Raw genomic sequence first — 22,703 nt, 5'->3', positions numbered from 1 at the left:
ATACCACAGTTGTTTAACCAGCCGCTTCAGGGCAGACATCAGGTTTCCCATCTTTTTTGCCACTGAAAATAAAACTACGGTGGTCATCTTTGTATGTAAATCTTTGTGTATAGTTTCACATCCACTGTGCCAGTAATTCCATTTCTCGGAATTTGTCCTAAGGCAATCATTATAGATATACTGCTAAAATTTAGAAAGTGTGTATAAATGCTGATCGGTGTAGTTGGTCATTTAATGCACCATTTTCCTGGAAACTGGACCTCAAGCCAAGCAGATAATGGGAAATCTGGACCCCAGTGTCTGATGTTAGAGCATCTTGCTAACTCTCACCTCCATCTTCTTGAATTCAGCTTCACTGTTGAATGAGATGGGTGAATGAAAATGTCACCGAAAGGTGAAGTACAGGTTGTTACTAAGCAGCGGTGAAATAGAAAGTGGCAACAAACTGGACCTGTGTGTACTAACTTTCTCTTTTGTTAGAATCCTATCCTCCGTAACCTTACAACCTCCATTCGTTAGTTCTTCCCTTGCAAGGAGCCAACATGTCACTCCTGGAAGCCCCTGCTGCCTGTATAGTCTATAGCTCACTACTCCTCCAGGATGGAAGGTCACGGTCATGGGAGTGACGGTCTCTTCCTCAGAATGTACTAGGCTTTCAATTCAGTTTTCCCACTTGTCACAAGGATCGTAGTCTCTTAAATATTTACTGCTCTCCCTCGTTCCTGGGTCCTTGGGAAGTAAGTGAGGAGATTAGGCCTCGCATATCTGCCTCTTATCTGCCCTCTTACCAGGGTCATTAGACTGAGGAGGAATTGGATGCTTCTAAGAGGGGGAGTCAGAATTTTGCCGTTTCCTTTTCTGTACTGCCATGTGCTTTGAGCTTTCCGTGGCTATAATATTTCCTGGCAAGAACCAGTTTTTTTCCTGGCAGGTAGGGAGTAGAGAGGAGCACGCTATGAAAGTGCTCATTCCTGCAAGTTCAGATTCAGCTCACCACTTCGGAGGGTCTTGGACCTCCTGTAACCTTGCGGTGCGGGCAACCTTCTTATTCCTCTGGACAGTGGTTCTCACGCCAGCGTGGGTGTCAGCACCTCTGGGACGGCTTGGTGGAACATAGACTGCTATAGGCCCCACCCCTGTGACTTCTGATTTAGGAGGTCCGGGGTGAGGCCAGAGAATCTGCATTTCTGACAGGTTCCCGGGGGATGCCGCTGGTTTGGAACTCCCCTTCTAGAGCCACTGCTTGGGGCCTCCCTTCTTCCCCGGCGATCACTTACAAGTTGGTGAAACAAGACGCTGGAGGACCTGGGTTTTTAAGCCTCCTGCAGCCAAGAATCACGTCCAGACGTCCAGATGCAGCGCCTTGCTGTGGGAGTGCTTGCTCGCTGGGTTGGTGAAATTTGGCTAATGAGTGAGGCTTTAGATAGGCCCTTCTGAGTATAAGGAGCATCAGCTCATTCAAGTTGCTTCACGTAGCTGGACTGGGGTTACTGAGTCATTTAGGGAAATAGGGGACTCGGGGGATATGAACAGGAGCCACAGGTCCTTAGGGCCTTGAGGGAACTTGATCCAGAAAGCCAGCAGGCGCGGGACCCTTGCATTTCCCTTCATGCGGGGCTGAGCTGCACATTACAACCTTTCAGCCCCAGCTCTTTCTCTTGACTTCCTCTCCCCAGCGTAGGATTTTCGCCTCAGCTAGGGCAGGGCGGCTTCTCCTGGAAGGGCCCCGGTGGCAGCAGGCTCTTTCCCCACACAGCCCCAGCCCGCTGGTGGTGGAAGCTACGGCCCTTAGCCAAATGGGGAGGGAATGGGCTGTGGGGCGTCGAGGGCTTAGCTTTTCCATTTACCCCAAAAGACTTGAGGACAATTACTGGCTTAGGGGAGATGGAGGGCATCAGTCATCTCTTGATGGGCCTTTGCAGCCTTGGTGGTGGCCGTGTGCTGTTTCAGTACAGGTTTGGGTGGCAGGTGGTTGGCAGTTTGGTATAAATCAGGGGTACATTAAAATAGTTAGGATGGCAAGGGCTCCTGTGACAACTAATGGAGGGATTGGCTCAAAGGGCCCGGCTGTTAAGCTAGATTTACACTTAACTCTATTGTCCATCACCCCATGGCCCTCACTGCCTCGTGGCCACGTCAGCCGCCCCCCCCCGCCCCCGCCTACCCTTATTCTTTCTGGGAGTGTGTGTTCCACAGAGTTGCGTCTGTGAGGTGGTGTTTTCCCTACTCCCCCAGCATCCTCTTCTTTTTTTTAAATTTTTTTTAATTTTTGGCTGTGTTGGGTCTTCGTTTCTGTGCGTGGGCTTTTTCTAGTTGCGGTGAGCTGGGGCTACTCTTCGTTGCGGTGTGCGGGCCTCTCATTGTGGTGGCTTCTCTTGTTGCGGAACACGGGCTCTAGGTGCGCAGGCTTCAGTAGTTGTGGCTCATGGGCTCAGTAGTTGTGGCTCGCGGGCTCTAGAGCGCAGGCTCAGTAGTTGTGATGTACAGGCTTAGTTGCTCCGTGGCATGTGGGATCTTCCTGGGCCAGGGATCGAACCTGTGTCCCCTGAATTGGCAGGTGGATTCTTAATCACTGCGCTACCAGGGAAGCCCCTCAGCATCTTCTTGCTAGACCACCTGAGCAGGGATCTGCAGGCCCAGGTCAGAAAACATTTCTGTATCAGACTCCCTCCAACAGCAGGGGGATTCCAGCTCCCACCCCGAGGAAGTGTGACCGGTTATAAGTGTGTGGTATTTTGAGAGTTCTGACTTTAGATCATTTTGAAGAAAGTGTCTTCTGAGGTCTTCATTTTCTCTAAACTGAATGGAAGCAGCTAAATCAGTCCTTTTCGGGGGGGTGAATTCTTGGCCCGCTCTGTCTCATCCTTTGGGTTAATCATGTTGCTGCTAAATATCAGCTGAGCCCCGTGAGGACACTGTGGGAGGAGGACACCGTCTTACCATTGCCAGTGTGCAAGGGGTAAATTAGGCTGCGGTGCTTGAGAGTGAAATTATTAAATATCGATGGGGGATAATAAATGTGAGGTAGCTTGCAAATCTTTTGATATTATAACCGTTTCAGTGAAAACACAGCTGCTAAGATACTTTCCTAGCTATAAGCGAGAAGGTAATTTTCTTTAAGGCCATTTAAGCCGGATCTTCAGTGCCTTTGGGTCATTAAGACGCACAGATAGGGGTGAGTGAGTCTCTGAAAAAGGTGAATAAATGTGGAGCAGAGGTGCCTAAAACACAGAATGGCACCATCAAGGGCCCAGGTATTCTGAACAGACCAAGGACTAATTTGTTGTGTGGTTTATTAATGGACCAGAACCAACACTTGACTAATACAGCTAATTGTTCTATTTGGAGTTAATTACACTAAATTTCCCCCAGTAATGAGGATTTCGAGTAAGCAGGCATGTCGGTTTAAGATACAGTGCTAATATTTCACGAGCAACATTGAATGAGGCATGATGTTTAAATCAGTAGTTGAAAATGTGAGGTGAAACTTTCCCCAAAAGACTTATAGGCTGAATAAAAGCAGTGAATTGGAAGAAAATCAAGCCTACCCAATATTTCAATCGTTGAGAAGCCAAGCGAATGTGAAGGAAAAGAAACCCTTCTCTGGTTCCGTGATGTTGCCCCTTTCCTGGTATACGGCGGAGCTTCTGCCAGTGGCGTGGAGGTAAAGGCTGACAGGAACGGAGGGAGCCTGGCTGGGCACTGGCTTCAGCCTTTCAGGGAGGGGAGTGGGGGAAGAGCTGTTCAGCTGTCGGCTTTACTCACCGCCCCCTCCTTCAGAAGCCCGGCTTGGAGCACCGCTCAGATGGCCTCTTGGCAGGTCTGGTGTGTTTTGAGGTCTAGCTTTGCAAAGTAGGATGGCCCCTGCAATTATTACTTTTTTCTAGCCAGGACCTTGCTGGATTTCTCTAGAATTTGAGAAGATAGCTTTTAAAATGTAAAGTTGAAGATTCGTTTTTGGAGGTTTTAACACATTTTCTCAGTTTATTGGGGAAAACAGTATGAACTAGAATTTCCTCAGGTTTAAGAGTTAACCAATTTAGCATCTCTGAAGATTACCAAAAGGATATAAGCTGAAAATTTTTTTCACTTTGCTCAAATGGTTGTTTATAAAAGTTAGGATATAAAAACCAAACCACACACTACAGACTAGGAAATCAAGCAGTTTTATTTATAGCAGAAAATGGGAAAAAGATAACATCAGGGTCAAACCCGTTAAAAAGACAATAAAAAAAGACCCTACAGTCAGGACTATGGGGATATGTTTTTTGATCCATGAGGCCCATTTGACTTCAGCGACAGTGACTGATTTCCGAGGATTCTGCCTCTTCAAGTCGTGTAGCCTTTGCGAATGCTGACGAACAGCTGCTAACTCTGTTTTGTACAGAAGAGTAGCAGTGGGTGACAGGGTGCTCTCAGGACATAAGCCGCTCCCCAAAGCCACATGCCTTTCACATGGCAGTGCCATCAGCTGGGGCCTGGGGAGGAAACGCCGGTCCAGACCCTCCCTGGATGTTCACTTAGCTGTTCTGAAGATGATGGTTCGCATAGATGTGTGTGTGCGTGCACACAGGACTGCAAATTGCTTGGTGAAATTTGCATTTGAGTTCAGAGATAGGAGCTGACATCTGTGAAAGCAGCAGGCAAAAGAAGACGAGTGAATGTGGATGACTCAGATATGCACCTGACCCTGTGGCTTTACAGTTAGAGAAAAGAAAAATACATTTTCTGCTCAATTTGAATAATTGGAAATGAGGTAGAGTTCCAAGGAGCGAGTTGTGATCTAGGACAAAGGAGCCCCTAGAATGAGCGACAGCTTGGTAAGCTAGAGGTGGAGAGAGGAAGGAAACACAGCTATTAAGGTTACCTTCATGATGGATCGCCTCTGGGGCCTGAAGGATGTCTTCTTCTGGGTGTCTCTGCTCTCTGTGTATCTGTGTGTGTGTGTGTGTGTGTGTGTGTGTGTGTGTGTGTCTGTCTGTCTGTCTGTATTTCTCTATGTACACATCTGTGTCTGTGTGTCTATGCCTGTTTGTCTGTGTCTATCCATGTGTGTCTGTGTGTGTCCATCTGTACGTGTCTGTGTCCATCTCTCTGTATGTCTGTGTGTGACTGTCTGTGTGTCTGTGTCTGTCTGTATGTCTGTGCCTCTGTGTGTCTGTGTGTGGGTCTCTCTCTCTCCTGGAGTAAATAGGCTGCTCCAGGAACTCTTGTCAGGCAGAGTGAGCTGGGCTGAGTCGAAGCCATATCTGGTTTCTGACCAGTGCAAAAAATGCTACAAGCAGACAAAAATAGGTGCGCCTCAAAGCCCCACCCAGTGAGCAGGTTTCCTCATGGTCATGTGGCACCTGTCATGGGGGTGGGGGGAAGGTGAGGAGGAGGAGAGAGCTGGAAGTTTTGGGATTGTGTGTAATTTGGAGCTCACACCCCCTGCCCCACCCTTTCCCTGACAAACCACCCCGCACTTCTCATTTTGCATTGCTTTCACCCTCACCCATCTCCATGGGATATTCCCAGAATTCTGAATGCTTTCTTTGACTTTCTCTTGTGCAGAAACTATTCCTCCTGGGAGTCATTATTACAGCTCCCATTAATTTTCATGTTCAGTGTTCAGTGTTGCAAAGGAGAGGAAATGAGGGAGTGTGGGTGGTGACTCAGGAAGCTGAGAAAATATCCCTTATTATGTCTAGAATTTTCCCCTTGAAAATTTAAAACTGGCCCCGAGCTGTTCTGGCCTGAGTTTTCTGATTGCTATCTTTCCTTTGACCTCTCTCCTTCCATTTTCTTCCCCTTGCTTCTGCCTTGATGGTCCCAAAGCTTCCCAAAGCTGTTAGAGGTGACTGGGAACTCGCTTTATTGAACGATTGCTCTTCAGCTATTTGAGTTCACCACTAGCAATGGATTTCTCCTCACATCGCTCTCGGAAGCAGAAGGGACTCTCTTATTGTCGGTAATAACCTTGAGTGTTAAAAAGGACACTGTCATCAAAAATAATTTGAGTAACTTTCCTGAGCTACTTTTCCCTCTTTTTCTCTTCCACTTTAATCAGTGTTTCGAATTTCTTTAATTTTTTTTTTACCACCGACACAGGTATTTTCTTCCTTAATGTACATATTTAAAATTTATAAAATGAAGAAAGGAACGTGAGATGAAAATAATCTTCATCCCTCCTTCTAGAGATAGCCATGGTTGAGAGTTCACTTTCTCACTTTCCAGTCATTTGTCTTAAACATGGATAAGTATTATTTTTCTACAAAAATGGGATCATACTGTAGGTGGTGTTTTGTAGCCAATTTTTTAAAAAAGGTTTTAACTGTGGTAAAATACACATAACAAAATTGTAACCAATTTTTAAAAGTCTTCAAAACTGTTAATATTTTTAGAATAAATAAAACAACTAAAGTAAAACAAATGCTTAGCAAAGGAAAAAAATAAAAAATAGTGCACTAAAAAGATACACTCTTAAAAGAAATAACGTCATTTTACCTGGATACCAAGTCTTCACTATAACCAATTTTTCAGTTTAACATAGTATCACTTCATTTTCTACAACACTGGTAATGTTTTGCAAGCTTTTTGAAGTTGCAGAACCCTCTCTTCAAAGGCAAGTTAGATGGAAGCAGAGCCGTACCATTGAGGCAGGGGTGGGGAACCCAGGCCGATCCTCTGAAGGTCACGGTCCATGGTTACCCTCCCCATAGCCTTTGAGGGGTCCTAGGCATCCCGGCTACTCTCAGTAGTCGACTTTGAAAACACAAAGCCCTACCTCATTGTGTCCCAATTGTTAATATTTTAGATTGCTCTAATTTTTTCATAAAGAGCAAATTGTGATCCTTTTAAATCCACCTTTGAGCACATCTGCAAATACTTCCCTTGGATGAGTGCCTGTAAGTCGAGTTACTGGGTTTAGAGCATGAGTGGTTTTTGCTTCGTTTTTTTCCCCAAGACATATGATCCCTGTTGCCAACTGGTCTTCACCAAAGTGTGCCAACTTGGACTGCCACCAGTAGCATAGGAGAAGGCTCCATTCCCCATTCCCTGGTTAAAATCTCCCTTACAAATTCAGTGTCTCCTGCAGTGTATCTCATTGTTTGATATTTGCATCTCTGGCTACTACTAAGTTGATATTTTCATATGTCTGTTGACCATATGTAGTTCTTCTCTGGTGAACTGTTATTCATAACTTTTGCCCATTTTAACATTTAGATGTTTGTCCATGAATCCCAGGGTCATAACCCTTGGTCTATACTGTATGTTTACATTTTAAGTGGGCGAGGAGGATTGTGGGCTGTGATTATTATCATAGTTGGACTTCAACTAAGAACTTGGAAAGGATAACATTCTGGATTTTGATCTCTGATTATATGATACTGTATGTCTTATCTGCCGTTTAGAAATGCTTCATAATATCGATTAGAGACAAGATTAAAGCCAATGGCTGCCTTGTTTGGAGACTTTCCTAGGGGTTTCGTTTATCTTTATTACTCCATGCTCACGCTGGAATGTGAGTTCAATCTTTTGACTTATTACAAGCATACACTGTATTAAACATCTTCTACTTGAGAAAGACGTGAAGTGCCCCATGTGCATTTTGGCATTTATGTCATGAGTAACGTCAGCCTTACAAATAGCACCGTGGCTTTGGGTGTTTTTGCCTAGAAAGTAGTTAAGACTTTTGTTTCCTTCTGTTTGTTTGCCAAGTGATGCTAAATCAATAATATTGATTTGAAAGGGAGCAAAAACATGCAGTGATTATTTGCAATGAAAATAAATGATAAATAGAGTGGAGAGCCTCTTTTTACTTACCAAGAGGTTTATCTATTTTCGAGATAGGAAACTTTACATGGATCTTACTAATTAACAAACTCTGTACTGAACTTGGGCCGACAGGAAAACAAGATGTAAAATGCTGAGTTCTCTCTGACATTTCAACCCGAATGCTTCAGCAGTCACATCTAGGCTTTTGTGGATGTTGGAAGTGTCTGAAATAATTAATGTTGTACTCCTGTGTTGACTCATAAATCAGGCCATGGGATTACTCATCAGAAAATGCAGAATTGGGTATCAGTCTTGGAACACTTTGGCTTCATTTTAATCTTCCTATTGTGAACATCTATTTCATGTTGAAAATTCAGCATATTCTGTTTCTTCCGAACATAGACACCACAAATAAGTACTTTGTATGTTTCTTTGCCTTCAAGGAGAACACAGTTCTTTGCTCATATTGTCTGAGCTCTAAGACAGATGCTAGCCAAAATTGTTCCGTGCGTCTGGGAATGCCCATGATACATGCTATTTGGTTATGGGGCTGAGTCAGTTACGTTGGATGGATTTTAGCCTCACTCTGAGTGATTACTGGGGTCATGGACAACATGTATTGAGTTCAGATCTCTCACTTATAAGGTGGGGGTATGATTATAAAATGATGCTGTTAATTTTGGTTGAACCCTACGTATTACCGTGCACTTTTTCCCCTCCAACATATCATGGAGCCTTAAAACAGAGTCACCAGCATGCCCTTTATGTATTGAACCTTTTGGCGGTGCCTTTTATTGTTGAGCTGGCATGGTTATAGCTGATTGGCCCAAATGGACGGAGAACAACAAGATGGCTCAGGAGGATAATAAATCCTGCAGTTCTCTGCATCTGTGTTTGTGGCTGGGTAAAAATCTCATAAATTGCAACCATGTGGCATGTGTGTTTTATGTGTCTATGTGTTTCGTGTTTGATTGCAGTCAATTGGAAAATTGATAAAAGTGCGATGCATTGTTATCAACACGTCTCCTACGTGTGACCAAAAACCACACGGCTCATTTGTCGGGCTCCCCAGTGTGCCCTGCGTTCAGAGCAAATTAACCTCCACGGAAGAAATACCGAAGCTCTGCTGGAACCGAAGCTAAGTTTCTCTTATCAGTGGTGGGGGCAGGGAGAAGGTTGATCATGAGAGGACAAGGGCAAGTTGAGAAATTGTTCAACACCTCAGCCAGTTAATTATTGCAGCTTCCCAGCATGTATGAAAGGAGAAACGAGAATAACTGCAATAGAGATTATTTTCCTTCATTGTTGCATCCACCTGCTATTTACTGTGAACATTCCAGGGAGAAGAGCTGCCAAGCAGAGGCTAGCTTTAAAAACCCAGAGTCTCAAGCATGCTGTGCCTGCCTTTCTGGTGTTGAGGGATGAGGGTGGGGCAGGGCTGTCACCAAATTTTTAGATCAATTTTTGAGCTTTAAGGACAAATTTTATAAATATGAGCTGCTGCCGATCCTTTAAAAAAACTCCCTTTCTACTCTAAAAATAGTTTGCTGGGAAAAAGTTTGTGAGTTGTTTATTAAAGAGAGACTCAGAAATTCAGCTGTGTTTCCTAATAAATAAGTAAATTAAAAAGTATATATACATATACATATATATGTATATCAATCACCGTGTAGCTCCTGTCTGAAAGCAGATGTGGCTTCTTGGGAAAGAAACAAGATTTCTGAGATGTTAATGCCAGTGTAAGAATGTGGAAGAAAGTTCAGAATGTTCCCTTTTGGCCTCCCTTTTCAGACCCTCCAAATCCTACTCATTTCTTATCACCAAATTGGTATGTTATTCCTTTTGGGAAGGCATTTCATTCTCCCCAGGCAGAATGAATGGCCCCAGCTTCTATTCTTACCCTACCCTTACTCTCCTTTAGCACTTTGTATTGTTTTATAATAACCTCTAACATTTACTGGGCATTGTTCTAAGCTCAGTTCATGTATTATTTTATTTAGTTGTCGTAACAACCCTTGAGTTATATACTGCCATTATTCTCATTTAAAAGATGAGATAGGCTGAATAATGGCTCCCTGAAGACATTTACATTCTAATCCCCAGAACCTGTGAATATGTTAACTTATGTGGTGAAAGGGACTTTGCAACTATGATTAAGTGAAGGCTCTTAAGATAGGGAGATTAAAATCACCAGGGTTCTTATAGAGGGAGGCATAAAGGCACCAAAAATAAAAATAGATAAATTGAACTATATAAAAATTAAAAACATCTGTGCATCAAAGAACACAATCAACAGAGTGAAAATAAAATGAAATGGGAGAAAAGATTTGCAAATCATATGTCTGGTAAGGGGTTAATATCCAGAATAATAAAGAACTCTTATAACTCAGCAACCGCAACCCCCTCCCCCCCAAATAGGCTGATTAAAAATGGACAAAGGGCCTAAATGGACATTTTTCCAAAGAGGATTTACAGTTGGTCAATAAGCATATGAAAAGATGCTTGACACCACTAATCATTAGGGAAATGCATATCAAAACCTCACACCCATTAGAATGACTGCTATACAAAAAAGTAACAAGAACCAGTGAGGATGTGGAAAAATTGGAACCCTTGTGAACTGTCGGTGGGAATGTAAAATGGTGCAGTAAATATGGAAAACAGTATGGCGGTTCCTCAAAAAATTAAAAATAGAATTACCGTATGATCCAGCAATTCTGCTTCTGGGTATACATCCAAAATTATCGAAAGCAGGGTCTCAAAAACATATTGTATACCCATGTTCGTAGTAACATTATTCACAATAGCCAAAAGGTGAAAGCAACTCAAATGTCCATCAATGGATACATGAATAAACAAAATGTGGTATATCCATACAATAGAATACTATTCAGAAGAAGACACGTGCTACAATGTGGTTGAACCCTGAGGACATTTTGCTAAGTGAAGTAAACCCGTCACAAAAAGATAAATACTGTATGATTTTATTTATATGAGGTATCTAAAGTAGTCAAACTCCTAAAGACAGAAAGTAGAACAGTGGTTACCAGGAGCTGGGGGAGGGTAGAGTGGGGAGTTGTTGTTTAGTGGGTACAGAGTTTCAGTTTTGCAAGATGAAAAAATTCTGGAGACTGGTTGCACACCATGTGAACGTACTTAGCTCTGCTGAACTGTACGCTTAGAAATGGTTAAGGTGGTAAATTTTGTTATGTGTAATTGACCACAACTAAAATTTCAAAAAACAGAGGGAAGTGGGAGGATCAGTGTCTGTGACGATGGAAGCAGAGATCAGAAAGAAAGAGCTTTGACAGTTCTACACTGCTGGCCTTGAAGGTGGAGGAAGGGGCTATAAGGCAAGGGATGCAGGCCACCCCTAGAAGCTGGGAAAGGAAAGGCACGGCAACCATCTCCCCTAGAGCTTCCAGAAGGAACTCGGCCCTGCCAGCACTTCGATTTTAGCCCAGTGAGACAGTTTCTCGACTTTTGACCTCCAGAACTTTAAGAGAATAAATTCACTTTGTTGGTAAGAAAATAGTACAAGGACTATTCGGTTCAGGGAGGTTAGTACCTCGTTTGAGGTCACCCGGTGATTAAGAGCTGGTGTGCATGCCCACTCCATTTGGGGTTCCAGCCTTGCTAGGTGGTAAGGCCCTGGAGATCAGGGGCCATCTTGAACCCCACTGCATGATGAAGGGCCTGGCACATAGTTGGGACTTAATAACCTTGGCAAAAGGATTTAAAAGTGATGTTGCATGCCCTTCTATTCTTGTTACTGTGTCCTGGATGCCATAGAGTTAAATCTAGGAGATCACAGGAAAAGAAAGTCAAATGGATGGTAAGCATATGAAGAGCTGATCAACCTTATTTTTACTAATTAAAGAAATGTAAATTAAATATCATTTTCTCTTAACACACTGGCAAACATTAAGAAGTTTAAAGATACCCAATATGGAGAAACCAGCACTCTTTCATGCTATTGTTGGGAGTGTAATTGAGACAAAGTGTTTGGAGGCCAGTTTTAATTTATCTGTTAAAAGTAAGGATGCACCAAATGTTTGACCCAGAGCTTTCAGTTTTTGGGAATTTGTCCCTAATTACACTTGTGTACGTGTGCAAAGTTACAGACACAGTGATGCTTGACGTAGTATTGTTTGTAATTGCTGAAGACTGGAGACAACTGCATGGTTTTATGTGGGTTATATCCTGGAGGAAGGAGGACTGTCTTCAGCCCCTGGTTCAACTAAGTTATCCATTTAACCAGCCAAAGATACAGAACCTTAGCAGAAGGGGGATGGCCTCAGGGCAGGAGCAGATGAGGTATATATTGACGTGAGGTGTATATTTTATGCTCCAGTCTCTACCCCCTGAGTCCCCATGGCATACGTGGCAGTGGAGATTCTGCCAGACCTCAGAAACAGCCGAAGTTTGATGTGCCACAAGTCTTTTTCTCCATCAGTGTGCCAGAGAGCCAGTGGTGACAGTGGGTGTACTTCTGTTTATGGTATGGTGACAAACACGTGGCTCCCCATGCGTCCATCTGGGGGAGTGGAAGGCAGAGGCAGTGTCCGCATGTCCCCAAGGAGGTGTCTGCCCTCTGATTTCCCACCCTCTCATTTCCCCAGGTTCCCCTTGCTCCCAGCTCTGATTTAGCGCCCTTTAATCTGGGTGTTTCTGATTGGTCAGACTTCCATGTTCTGTAATCTCCTTTCCCTCACAGCCAGATCGTCTGCTCTGATACTGGTATACTCTAGAGTTGGATTCTGTGGTGCTTCAACAAAGGAAACACTGCATATTGTATGAGTCCATTTGTGTTAAAAACAAGTATGGATGCACCTGGGGACACACACACACACACACACACACACACACACACACACACACACACACACACACTACTCATTAATGGTAACTAGGGGAGGAGGAATGAGATTTTTCGAGGAAATGGGTATACCTTTACCTTTTGCTTTATACCCTCTTTTACTGTTTGATTTATTTTGGGGAGACAAGCATGTATGCCTCTAAAATTGTTAACTTTTTAATCAAAGTTATATGGTATATATAATGTATATGTATAATCTTTGTGTATAATATATACGTGTGTGTGTATGTGTGTGTGTATATGCTTTAAAACTCCTATTTGAGTAAACAGCAGCTCCTTGTCCCTTCTCATGTCCTTGTCTTACTTTTAACAGACAATCACTTTTCAGTTCAAGCTGTTGTTTCTAGTATTTGCTGCTCTACTTCTAAATTATAGGCAAGTGCTGCTATCTCTTGCTTTGTCAGTTTTAAGACATTATCTGTTACGTATGATGGTAGTTGAAGAATTTAGCTCTTTCACCACCACCCCCATATGCCATCCTCCTTGTATGTGCTCATATCGTAGGTTTTGGTTTAATCTCTATTTAATGTTTTCATTACTATAGCGATGGTGACATTTATTGAAGCATGAATATACTGTAATTAATTTCCCTACATAACTTTTCATTTTCCCTAGAGATAATAATTTTGTTTGTTTGTTTGTTGAGTTGTCCTAGGATATCCAAATCTTCTCATACCTTGAACGGAACAGTTCTATGAAATGCCTCTTAGTCCCTCTCGCCCTCTGTCTCTCCTCTCTCCCTCACCGCCTCACTCCATCCCTCTATTCCCCCCTCCTCCCCTCCCCTGCCTGGAAAAGTACCAGTGCCTTCCAGTTGAACTGCTCGCTCTTGAAGCTGCTGCCTGGTGGTCAGCCAGGAAGTCCCCATCACCTCTCCCTCATTACTGCCTACCCTGGGTCGTGGATCCTTCTCTCTCTCATTTTACTCGCTTGATTTGGTAGAACACACTTCCTAATAGCTTTCTGAGAGAGAGCACATGGAAGTACATTAAAAAAATTTTTTTTTTAATTTTATTTATTTTTGGCTGTGTTGGGTCTTCGTTGCTGTGCGTGGGCTTTTCTCTAATTGCTGCCAGCGGGGGCTACTCTTCGTTGCGGTGCATGGGCTTCTCATTGCATTGGCTTCTCTTGTTGAGGAGCACGGGCTTAGGCACGCGGGCTTCAGTAGTTGTGGCACGTGGACTCAGTAGTTGCAGCGTGCAGGCTCTAGGGCACAGGCTCAGTAGTTGTGGTGCACAGGCTCAGTAGCTGTGGCACATGGGCTTAGTTGCTCCGTGGCATGTGGGATCTTCCTGGACCAGGAATCAAACCGCTGTCCCCTGCATTGGCAGGCAGATTCTTAACCACTGCGCCACCAGGGAAGCCCGGAAATACATTTTTGAGAGTTCTGCCAGACCAGCCGCACTTAGGATTTGTTATACTAGGAAGTTTTTCCCTTTTAATACTCATCACCCCTCAGTACCTGGCCCTGTACAGGTTGGTGGGTGGGGTTCCCTCTCCTGCTGATAATCAGGGCCTGCAACCTTGGGACCCAGAGGCTCTGCCTTTATCCACAAGATCTCATTTGATCTTCAGAATATTTTAATCTCCCATTTGACAGCTAACAGAAGTGAGGCACCAAAAGTACGCCCTCGGCAGTGTCAGAGCCAGAACTTGAGCTGAAGTGTCAGCTTCCTGAGCCAGTGCCGCTACCTTTCCAAGCCCAGCTGCTCCTTAATGGAAAGAGAAGTATCAGTAGTGGGGCCTGAGTGCCAAATGCGTGGTCATGGCTGTACAGTGAGTCTAATTATGAGTGCCCGCCTGTTTCTCATTGCTGATGACTTCGGCCCTAGTTAGCCATCCTTTGCTAGAAGTATCTTCCAGTCTTACTGACTGTGTGTGCCATGTGCACATGTGCGCGTGCATGTGCGTGTGTGCGTGCGTGTGTGGGGGGGGTGGGAGAGAGAGAGAGAGAGAGAGACTGATTTGTAGTTATGCTTCTAACTCCTTGTGATAATTAAAATGCTCCACCTATCATTCCTGTAAGCTTGGTATGATTATTTTTATTGCTACAGTATCTGTTTCCAAGAAATGTAAGAATTTCACCCCCCTCTTCCCACTCCTTTTGTAATATGAAATGCCTCATTACTTAGCAGTTTTCTGCTGATTGTACAGTTTAGCATTTGATCTTTTTGTTAACCACAGTCAGGTGACCACACACAGGGTAATTAGATTAACCTGCCCCTCCTCCTCTTTACTGAAACAACATAAAATCTGGTATTCTGTTGGCACATGCTTTCCTTAGATTAATGATCTTGGAGTTGCTGCATGGAAATTTGCATAGCTCCCTACAGCTCTGAGAAATGAGAATGCCCAGCTGTCTAAAAGCTTTAATCAGGAAATGAGCAAGAAATGACATTGTCTTGTCACAGGCTTGGAATAATGTATTCTTGACAATCGAGTGATCCTGGATGGAAATGTGTGTAAACAATCTTTCAACAACCAGTAAACAGGTGCTTTTTTGTTGGTAAAAATTCAAGGATTTCTTTACTTGGGAGTGGCTTTCAAATCGTTGGCTCTCACACTAGTCCCTTCTGGAAGTTTACTCTATGGTCATTTTCCTTGTCTCTCCTCTTTTAAATGGCAGTTTATGGAAGTTGACCTTTTGGAGCAAGGGAAGGGAAGCATTAGGAATGTACACGGTTTGTGGGCAGAGCGTGCTGTAACTGTCAGGCTTGGCTAGAGGACTGCCCGGTAATCAGTCCTCACCCAGCACTTCCCCTTTTAAAAATTGAATAAATTTGGTGTGTAACATTCTGTAAGTTTAAGGTGTACAACGTGTTACTTTGATACATTTGTGTATTGTAATATGGCGGCCAGTGTAGCGATATTTTTCACATTACATAATTATAGTACAGTATTATTGTCTGTATTCATTATACTATGGATTAGGTCTCTATGGCTTATTTACTTCTCATTACAAACTTGTACCCTTAAACACTGTCACTCTTATCACTACCCCCTATCCCCTGGCAAGCATCATTTTACTCTCTGTTTTTTATAAGTTTAACTTTTTTATTTTTTTAATTTATTTTTTATTGAAGTATAGTTAATTTACAATATAATGTTAATTCCTGCTGTATAGCAAAATGACTCAGTTATACGCATATGTACATTCTTTATATGTTCTTTTCCGTTATGGTTTATCCCAGGAGAGTGAATATAGTTCCCTGTGCTTTAGGACCTTGTTGAATTTTTAGATTCCACATATAAGTGATATCATACAGTATTTGTCTTTGTCTGACTTATCTCGCTTAGCATCACGTGCTCGAGGTCTATCCATCTTGTTGCAAATGGCAGGATAGCTTCCTTTCTCGTGGCAGAATAATATTCCATTGTATATGCACCACATAGTTTTTATCCATTCATCTACTAATGGGCATTTTGGTTGTTTCTGTAATCTTGGCTATTGTGAATAATGCTGTGATAAACATGGGAGTGAATATATCTCTTGAAATCCTGTTTTCATTTCTTTTGGGTATATGCCCAGAAGTAGAATTGCTGAATCATATGGTAGATCTATTTTTAATTTTTTGAGGAACCTCCATATTGTTTTCCATAGTGGTTGGACCAACTTTAGATTCTCACCAACAGTGTATGAGAGTTCCCTTTTTACCACATCCTCGCCAGCACCTGTTGTCCCTTGTCTTCTTGATGATAGCCATTTTGACAGGTGTGAGGTGGTATCTCATTGTGGTTTTGATTTGCATTTCCCCTATGTTAAGCATCTTTTCATGTGTCTGTTGGCCATTTTGTTGTCCTCTTTGGAGATATGTCTGTTTAGTTCTTCTGTCCATTTTAAAATCAGATTCTTTTTTTGAGTTGACTGAGTTCTTCATATATTTTGGAGATTAACCCCTTATCTAATATATGGTTTGCAGAATTTTTCTCCCATTATGTAGATTGTCTTTTGATTTTGTTAATTGTTCCTTTTGCATTGCAGAAACTTTTGAGCGGTAGTCCCATTTTTTTTCTTTAGTTGTTTGTACCCAAATTATTGCCAAGACCAGTATTGATGATTTTCTTCCCTACATTTTCTTCTAGGAGTTTTATGGTATCAGGTCTTATGTTTAAGACTCACTTCACTAATATGATAATCTCTAGGTCCATCCATGTTGCTGTTAATGGCATTATTTCATTCTTTTTTATGAGTAAGTAATATTCCATTGTGTGTGTGTGTGTGTGTGTGTGTGTGTACACACACACACACACACACACACACACACACACAATGGAATATTGTAGATATGGTAGAGAAGAGATGGTGTATATCTTACACCGTATATACCATATCTTCTTTACCCATTCATCTGTTGATGGACATTTAGGTTGCTTCCATGTCTTGGCTATTGTAAACAGTGCTGCTACGAACATTGGGGTGCATGTATCTTTTTGAATTAGAGTTTTCTTTGGATATATGCCCAGGAGTGGGATTGCAGAATCATATGGTAACTCTATTTTTAGTTTTTTAAGGAACCTCCATACTGTTCTCCATAGTGGCTGCACCAGTTTACATTACCACCAAGAGCATAGGAGGATTCCTTTTTCTCCACACCCTCTCCAGGCATTTGTTATTTGTAGACTTTTTACTGATGACCATTCTGACTGGTGCGAGGTGATACCTCATTGTAGTTTTGATCTGCATTTCTCAAATAATTAGCGATATTGAGAATGTTTTTTTAAATTAATTAATTAATTTTTGGCTGCGTTGGATCTTCATTGCTGTGCAGGCTTTCTCTAGTTGCAGCGAGCGGGGGCTACTCTTCCTTGTGGTGCGCAGGCTTCTCATTGCGGTGGCTCCTCTTGTTGCAGAGCACGGGCTCTAGGCACACGGGCTTCAGTAGTTGTGGTTCACGGGCTCTAGAGCACAGGCTCAGTAGTTGTGGCGTGCGGGCTTAGTTGCTCCGTGGAATGTGGGATCTTCCCGGACCAGGGCTCAAACCTATGTCCCCTGCATTGGCAAGCAGATTCTTAACCACTGTGCCACCAGGGAAGTCCCTATTGAGAATCTTTTCATGTGCCTGTTGATCATCTGTATGTCTTCTTTGGAGAAATGTCTATTTAGGTCTTCTGCCCATTTTTAGATTGGGTTGTTTACTTTTTTGATATTAAGGTGTATGATCTGTTTGTATATGTTGGAAATTAATCCCTTGTCGGTAACATTGTCTGCAAATATTTTCTCCCTGTCCATAGGTTGTCTTTTCGTTTTGTTTATAGTTTCCTTTGCTGTGCAAAAGCTTTTAAGTTTAATTCAGTCCCGTTTGTTTATTTTTGTTTTTATTTCCATTACTCCAGGAAACTTTACTGAATTCATTGATGAGCTCTAGTAGTTTTCTGGTACTGTCTTTAGGATTTCCCATGTACAGCATCATGTTATCTGCAAACAGTGACAGTTTTACTTCTTTTCCAATTTGGATTCCTTTTATTTCTTTTTCTTCTCTGATTGCTGTGGCTAGGACTTCCAAAACCATGTTGCATAAAAGTGGTGAGAGTGGGCATCTTGTTCCTGATCTTAGAGGAAATGCTTTCAGCTTTTCACCATTGAGTATGATGTTAGCTGTAGGTTTGTCATTTGTGGCCTTTATTATGTTGAGGTATGTTCCCTCTATGCCCACTTTCTGAAGAGTTTTTAATCATAAGCGGATGTTGAATTTTATCAAGAGCTTTTTCTGCATCTATTGAGATGATATGGTTTTTGCTCTTCAGTTTGTTAATGTGGTATATCACATAGATTGATTTGTGGATACTGAAAAATCCTTGCATCCCTGGAATAAATCCCACTTGATCATGGTGTATGATCCTTTACGTGTATTGTTGGAGTCAGTTTGCTAGTACTTTGTTGAGGATTTTTGCATCTGTGTTCATCAGTGATATTGGCCTGTAATTTTCTTTTTGTGTGTGTGTGATATCTTTGTCTGGTTTTGGTATCACTGTGATGGTGGCTTCATAGAATGAGTTGAGAAGTGTTCCTTCCTCTGCAATTTTTTGCAATAGTTTAGGAAGGATAGATTTTAACTCTTCTCTAAATGTTTGGTAGAATTCACTGGTGAAGCCATCTGGTCCTGGACTTTTGCTTGTTGGGAGTTTTAAAATTACTGATTCAATTTCAGTACTGGTAATTGGTCTGTTCATATTTTCTATTTCTTCCTGGTTCAGTCTTGGGAGATCATACCTTTCCAAGAATTTGACCATTTCTTCTAGGTTATCCATTTTATTGGCATATAGTTGCTCGAAGTAGTCTCTTATGATCCTTTGAATTTCTGTGACGTTGGTTGTAATTTCTTTTTCATTTCTTATTTTATTTATTTGTGCCCTTTCCGTCTTTTTTTCTTGATGAGTCTGGCTAAAGGTTATCAATTTTGTTTATCTTTTCAGAGAACCAGCTTTTAGTTTCATTGATCTTTTCTATTGTTTTTAAACTCTCTATTTCATTTATTTGTGTTCTGATCTTTATGATTTCTTTCCTTCCACTAACTTTGGGTTTTGTTCGTTCTTCTTTCTCTAGTTGCTTTAGGTATAAGGTTAGGTTGTTTATTGGAGATTTTTGTTGTTTATGAGGTAAGCTTGTTTTGCTATAAACTTCCCTCTTAGAACTGCTTTTGCTGTGTCCCATAGAGTTTGGATCATTGTGTTTTCATTTTCATTTGTCTCTACGTATTTTTTTGAATCCCTCTTTGATTTCTTCAGTGATCCATTGGTTGTTTAGTAGCATACTGTTTAGCCTCCACATGTTTGTGTTTTTTGCAGTTTTTTTCTTGTAGTTGATTTCTAGCCTCATAGCGTTGTGGTCTGCAAAGGTGCTGTTTTGCTGATAAAAGCATACTTTTTTTGCTGATATGATTTCAGTTTTCTTAAATTTACCAAGGCTTGCTTTGTGGCCCAGCATGTGATCTATCCTGGAGAATGTTCCATGTGCACTTGAAAATAATGTGTATTCTGCTGCTTTAGGATGAAATACTCTATAAATATGAATTAAGTCCATATGGTCTAATGTGTCATTTAAGGCCTGTGTTTCCTTATTGATTTTCTCTCTGGACCATTATCTACCATCCTTCTTTGTCTCTTGTAACAGTCTTTATTTTAAAGTCTGTTTTGTCTGATATAAGTATTCCTACTCCAGCTTTCTTTTGACTTCTATTTGCATGCAATATCTTTTTCCATCCCGTCACTTCAGTCTGTATGTGTCTCTAGATCTGAAGTGAGTCTCTTGTAGGCAGCAAATATATGGGTCTTGTTTTTGTATCCATTCAGCCAGTCTGTGTCTTTGGGTTGGAGCAATTAGGCCATTTACTTTTAAGGTAATTATTGATATGTATGTTCCTATTGCCATTTTGTTAATTGTTTCGGATTTGTTTTTGTAGGTCTTTTTCCCCCCTTTTTTTTTTGTTCTCTTCCCTTGTGACTTGATGACTATCTTTACTGTTATATTTGGATTCCTCTTTCTTTTTTGTGTGCACATCTATTATAGATTTTTGTTTTGCAGTTACCATGAGGTTTTTGTATAGGAGTCTATATTTTTATGCACTAGTTTTAAGTTGTTGATCTCTTAATTTCTGAGACCTTTTAGATACCCTGCATTTGTACTCTCCTCCCCTCACGATTACTATTTTTGATTTTATATTTGACATGTAATTGTTCTGTGTATCCCTTAACTGCTTATTGTGGATACACATGATTTTACTACTTTTGTCTTTTAACCTGCCTACTAGCTTTGTGTGTGCATAATATCCTACCTTTATTGTTTGTTTGCCTTTACCAGTGAACTTTTCCATTTTGTAATTTTCTTGTTTCTAGTTGTACCCTTTTCTTTTCTGCCTAGAGAAGTTCCTTTAGCATTTGTTGTAAAGCTGGTTTGGTGGTGCTGGATTCTTTTAGATTTTGCTTGTCTGTAAAGCTTTTGATTTCTCCATCGAATCTGAATGAGAACCTTGCTGGGTAGAGTATTCTTGGTTGTAGGTTTTTCTCTTTCATCACTTTAAGTATATTGTGCCACTTCCTTCTGGTCTGCAGAATTTCTGCTGAAAAATCAGCTGATAGCCTTGTGGGAGTTCCCTTGTATGTTATTTGTTGCTTTCCCTTGTTGCTTTTAATATTCTCTCTTTATCTTTAATGTTTGTTATTTTGATTACAATGTGTCGTGGTGTATTCCTTGGTGGGTTAATCCTGTATGGGACTCTGTGCTTCCTGGCCTTGGGTGACTGTTTCCTTCTCCAGGTTATGGACGTTTTCAGCTATTATCTCTTCAAATATTTTCTCAGGCCCTTTCTCTGTCTCTTACCCTTCTGGGACCCCTATAATGTGAATATTAGTGTGCTTGATATTGTCTCAGAGGTCTCTTAAACTGTCCTCATTCTTTTCATTCTTTTTTTCTATTTCCTGTTCACCAGCAGTGATTTCCACCACTCTTTCTTCTAGCTCACTGATCTGTTCTTCTGCCTCATTTAATCTACTATTGATTCCTTCTAGTGTATTTTTCATTTTAGTTTTTGTATTCTTTAATTCTGTTTGGTTTTTCTTTATATTTTGTAATTCTTTGTTAAAAACTTCTAATTTCTTGCTCTGTGCATCCATTCTCCTCCCGAGTTCTTTGATCATCTTTACGATATTACTCTGAAGTCTTTCTCAGGTAGATTGCCTTGTATTTTTCCATTAAATTATTAGTCTTAGAAGTGGTTGTGACTGTAAAAATTAACATTCAGCTAGATGCATGTACTGTTTTCACTTATATCTGACACACAGTAGGTACTCAAGTAATGGTTAAAAGAATATAGAGCTAATGATAATGGCTAACATTTATTGAGTGCCTGCTGGCCAAGATTTAGTGAGTGTCTGGGGATGAAAGATGAGTGAGACCTATTTCTTACCCCTGAGGCACTTACAAAGTAGCTGAGAGAGAGACTTTTGGACTCATACAGTGGTCAGTGCTGTGGCCGGGAATCCAGCAAAGGGCCACAGACGCACAGGCTCTTAATCATCATCAAAGCTGTTAAAAAGATGACAGGAAAAAAAGATGGAAGAAATGGCTGTTGGACCTTGGATGTCCCTTCTTCTTTTTTTCTTCAAGAGCGAGCTGTTTACCTAGCAAAACACCCAATAATTTATGTGTTTCAGATAGTACTGCTTCATGGAGTAGGTATGATGCTATCAGAAACATTTAAAATTTTTTCTGGAAGAGATTGATGGAGAAAGTGCCCACTCCTTGGGGAGCTCAATTTGACATTGTTTAATTAACCTTTTTGAGTATAATTAACCAATCCCAAACTGTTTAACTCTTGTAACTTGAACTCTGGGCACCAAAGCAGAATGTATTCTTCCCATGATAAAACTACAAGAAAGATTTAATATCGCCTCTTTATATGCATTTTATTTGTCTTTATCGGTTATTGTCATGCCATTAATTATAATTATATTTCCATAATGTTGAATTTTGTATGAAATAATTGAAAAAACAATTGATTATTGGGCCTGGCATGATTTCTCTCACATCTTAACTTTCCTGTGTCCCCTTCTTGATGAAATATGTGGACTGAAGAGCTTTCTTTAAAGCTTTGTATCTGTTCATATATACTGCTCTCACTGTGACTGGTTATGTTGGGATCTTTCAAATTAGCAGTGGAAATGATATAATCAAATTATATTAGGGGGCAGTGTCAATTTATCTCTTGTTTGCAGAAAAAGTAGCAGTCAATAGTCTAATGATTGGGAAATACTAAACACATTTTAATTATTAATTTTTAAGTCAGTTAAAATTTTGTCTAGCTAACAAAGGCACATGGTACCAATTAAAAGGGACAAAATATGTTTTCCCTGTCTCTCAGCCACCCTGTTTCCCCCTCTGAAGGCCTCAGTTATCAGTTTGTTATTCTGTATTACACAGTGAGGCATGCATACAAACTCACACAAATGCTTGCATACATTATTAGGCTTTTTACCTAGTAACATGTCTCAGTGTATATTCTTATTGGCACTTATGGACCAGCCTCATTCTTGGAGAGAGTTGCATGGTGTGGATTCATGGAACCAGTTC

At 41.3% G+C, this 22,703-nt stretch overlaps 1 protein-coding gene across 7 annotated transcripts in view; it reads left to right on the top strand.

The window, feature by feature from the left end:
• SH3KBP1 (SH3 domain containing kinase binding protein 1) overlaps positions 1–22,703 on the top strand; it is a gene marked incomplete at its 3' end in the record, with an annotated part of 345,340 nt that overhangs the window by 103,904 nt on the left and 218,733 nt on the right. The window lies entirely within an intron of this gene.

This window comes from Stenella coeruleoalba (genome assembly GCF_951394435.1).
Source record: "Stenella coeruleoalba genome assembly, chromosome: X".
NCBI classification, from domain to species: Eukaryota; Metazoa; Chordata; class Mammalia; order Artiodactyla; family Delphinidae; genus Stenella; species Stenella coeruleoalba.
Note: the sequence above shows the minus strand (reverse complement) of the source record. Positions and strands in the feature narration are given on the sequence as shown.